Source organism: Grammomys surdaster, unplaced genomic scaffold (genome assembly GCF_004785775.1).
Source record: "Grammomys surdaster isolate TR1022 unplaced genomic scaffold, NIH_TR_1.0 126121, whole genome shotgun sequence".
Lineage (NCBI taxonomy): Eukaryota > Metazoa > Chordata > Mammalia > Rodentia > Muridae > Grammomys > Grammomys surdaster.
Window position 1 is genome coordinate 3,638,938 of NW_021620929.1, and position 3,754 is coordinate 3,642,691.

Genomic DNA, 3,754 nt, shown 5'->3' on the forward strand with positions numbered 1-3,754 from the left:
TGCACTGTGAGCACTCCATAAACTAAACAATATATTCAGTATTAAGAGAAAATAAGAGTTTGTGTTGGGGACTCAGCCCAACCGCAGGTTAATGTGCATGGTCCAGGCATGTTTAAGGCCGGCTAGACTGAGCTCTGACGTTCAATAGGTTATGTACAGTAAAGGAATTTTCAATTCACAGAATTTCCCCTCCCCACTGTAAGCTTTCTCAAGAAGTCATCAGTGTAGAAGATAATTTGCAGTACTGTTCACACTTAGCAACATGAACCTGGCACACACCGGACACTGGTGTTCCTTGTTCTTCCAGTCTCATTCTCGTGGGATGCCTGGCATTGTTGTGTGACTTTTATTGACGAAAGTTTGATTTCTGATCTACACAATTTTCAAGTAGGAAGACTATTCTATACTTTTATTTCCATGAGTTAAAAAACATTTTTTTTCTATTTTAAAGGGACCAGGTTAATACTGAAGGTAAGGAGTAGGTCATATGGAAGCACTTAGCCAATGACAATAATAATGTTGTTCTGTAAAACTCTGCCCTTACAGACCCAGAGTTTTTAGTTGAGGATCCAGCACTTGGAAATCAGAAAGCTGAAAGGCCTGTATTATGCTTTCTCAGGAGGATGTTCGACAGGAATTTACAGCATCTGCACTATGTGAAATACTGAGCTAGGTCCTGAGGAGAGGGTAGCAGGATACTCGGGTTCTATGACAGAATAAGCTCAACTTGTGGCTTGCTTTACAGCACTCTATTTTTATATTTAATGGTAATCAAAATTAAGGACATGGTAGATCTCAAAGCATCTATTGGTAGTTACGATGGTTAAGATTGTCAACTCATGTGGGTTTTAGAGTCACTCAAGGGTATGTTGTGAGGATGTTTTCAGAGAAGTTTAACTGAGGATGAAAGACACACTCTCAATGTCTACTTTCCTTTCCCTGCCAAGATCTGAGGACTGTATTTCCTCAGAATAAACCCCAAAACCAGCCCTTCTTCTCTTAAGTTGATTCTTACCAGGTGTTTCTCACAGCACCAAGAAAAGGAGCAGTAGATGACAGGAGACAAAATGTATTTGAATCTCTGAGGGCAAAGGGGCAAAAATGAGGCTTGTGGTAAGGTGTTCTCTGCACTGCTGTGGCTGCAATCATGGGAGTCTCTGTTTTCATGACTAGCAACATGTATGCTTTCTTTGAGTACTTTCAATTCTGTTGTTCTGCTGGAGCCTTGCCTATGAGTCATGAGCCAATGACCCCAGCTGGAGGTCACTGCTCAGCTCTTTGCTCACAGATTAACATACTACAAAAGTTAGGCCACTCAGGGTCCCTCTCTCAAACAGACAATCAGTCCATTTTGGGTCCCCAAAGGCAAAGCTGTGTGCTGCTTCGGTACCACCTTCTATCAGCACATAGAGGAAGCCTGTGTACAGCACAGCAAACACAGACAGGCCGATTCCCAGCATCAATGGCATCAATTTCTCTTTGAGTCAGTAAAACAAGCAAGCAAACAAACAAACAAAAAACAGCCTTCGAGATGAGAGGCTTACTTATAATTTACTACTGCTTTAAATTATATTACTAAACTTAGTTCTTTCAGAATTTTAAGTCAATAAAACCCAGAAATTCAAAACAGACACACACACACAAACACACACACTCTTCAGTCAGATAATCTGATGGCAGCAAGTGCTACATCTGGAATCTCAGGCTCCTCAAATGGGTGGCTTGCTTCTGCCTCTTTGGGGTCCTCCGTCTTCTTAGGCTGACCAAAATGAAGATTGAGGTCACAGAGCAGGATCTGGGAGAGTTCTGAGTAAGGGAGAAGACAGAGTGTCCAATGTCAGAACAACTCTTACTGCTTTAAGAAGCCAGTTCCTAATTTCTAATGACTTTTGTCAGACATTCACTGATCAAGTGCCTATCTAGGTGACCCATTTTTGAGTTAACCACAGGTATAATGTGGAAACTCACTAGAGAGGTTCTTCACCCATCCACTCAGCTATCTTCCTACACTGCAACGCTGTGTAAATATATCTTTTGTTTTTTAAGATTTATTTATTTAATGTATCTCTTCAGACACATCAGATGAGGGCACTGGATCCTATTACAGATGATTGTGAACCACCATGTGGTTGCTGGGAACTGAACTCAGGACCTTTGGAAGGGCAGTCAGTGCTCTTAACCACTGAGCCATCTCTCCAGTCCCATTTCAATACATCTTAAACCTACCTAATTTACACATACATGCAATGCAAAGAACCAGGGCCGTCCATAAGACATTACAAAGACAGGCATCTGTCTTCAACCTTTCTTAAATCTCATTTTCTTTGATTTTAAATGTGTGTGTGGTGGTCTCCTCACCTCTTGGTGGTGTGCCTATTAGTTTTTGTTAACCCTTCCAAATATACTTAAAGAGGAAAGCTTTACTGCCTAAGCTTACATTGTACCTACTCAGGTGATTTTCACAGCTGAGGTTTCTAAGTGGAGCACCTCACTGTTTTTTTTTTTTTTTCAGGCTTGCTTCTAACTAACTACACTTGTTTTATTCTTTTTTTGTAATTAGGAAGATGATACTTCAAATGTCTACTAGTTAGTAAATTGCTTTTCTCTCTATTCAGAACTTGGTTATTTCCTCACTGCAAGTCCTCCCTTTTCTGGGGTAGTTTTTTTTTTTTATTCTGCAATACTAGAGATTGAATTTGGGGTCTTATGTGTGCTGGAGAAGCCCCTTATCATTGCTAAATGGTCCTCATGTTTTTATTTATGAGAGACAGAGGGTTTCTGGGAGTATCTGGATAAGGCTCATTCTAAGAAGATATCTCAGGCAGAATAGTGTGTGTGTGTTCACTTCAGAGCTAATGCTTATGAGCAGCAGTATACGTGACATGGCAGACAGACAGACAGGAAGGACCAGGATCCTGATGAAATCTCGTAACTCTAGTTGATTTCGGGCCTACCACCACTTTGGATTGTCTGCCTCATGGTGCATGTCATGTAACATTTGTTATTTGCAGCTGTGGTCTCAGTGACACAGACAGTATCTACAATTATCTGAGAGTTGTAAAGCTAACTACACACTCGTTTTCATGAATAGTAATGGATGTGACAGACAGCAATAGCTTATAGGTGAAGAAAGTAGGGGTGCATATTTCAGCTAATCCCTCAGGAGGAACTATGTAAAATGAAATGGGTTAACTGACGGGAGTTCTTCAGCATGCTGGCTCAGAGAGAGCTTATCTCCAGAAATATTGAACCACAGAAAATTTATATAGCTAGGAGAAAATAAGAGAATATATCTATGAGTGACTAAACACCATGATCTATAGGTCTATTATTGCACTAAGAATATATTTAAAGTGAAAAACACATCACTTACAGGATCAAACATTTAACTTTTATTCTGGCATAACCTCGGCAAGCTCAGTGAGGACTCATGGGTGAGGACACTGACTTTTGTAGAATGTGATATGGGCACATAGCTGTGTTGAGGGAAAGGGTGGGAGGTACATTCAGAAAGGTTAGATAACGTGGTGTCAGAAACAGGGATTCAGGCCTAGCACCTTCAAACATACAGTTCAGACTATATTGTAGACATTTCTCAACAGGACACCTATAATTAGTAAAGAATATCATATTGAAGTACAAATTGGCTCTAGCCTGTCTTCTATGACAGAGGTGTGCAGACATGCTTAGCCTGTCCTCTATGACAAAGGTGTGCAGACATGCTTAGCCTGTCTTCTATGACAGAGGTGTGCAG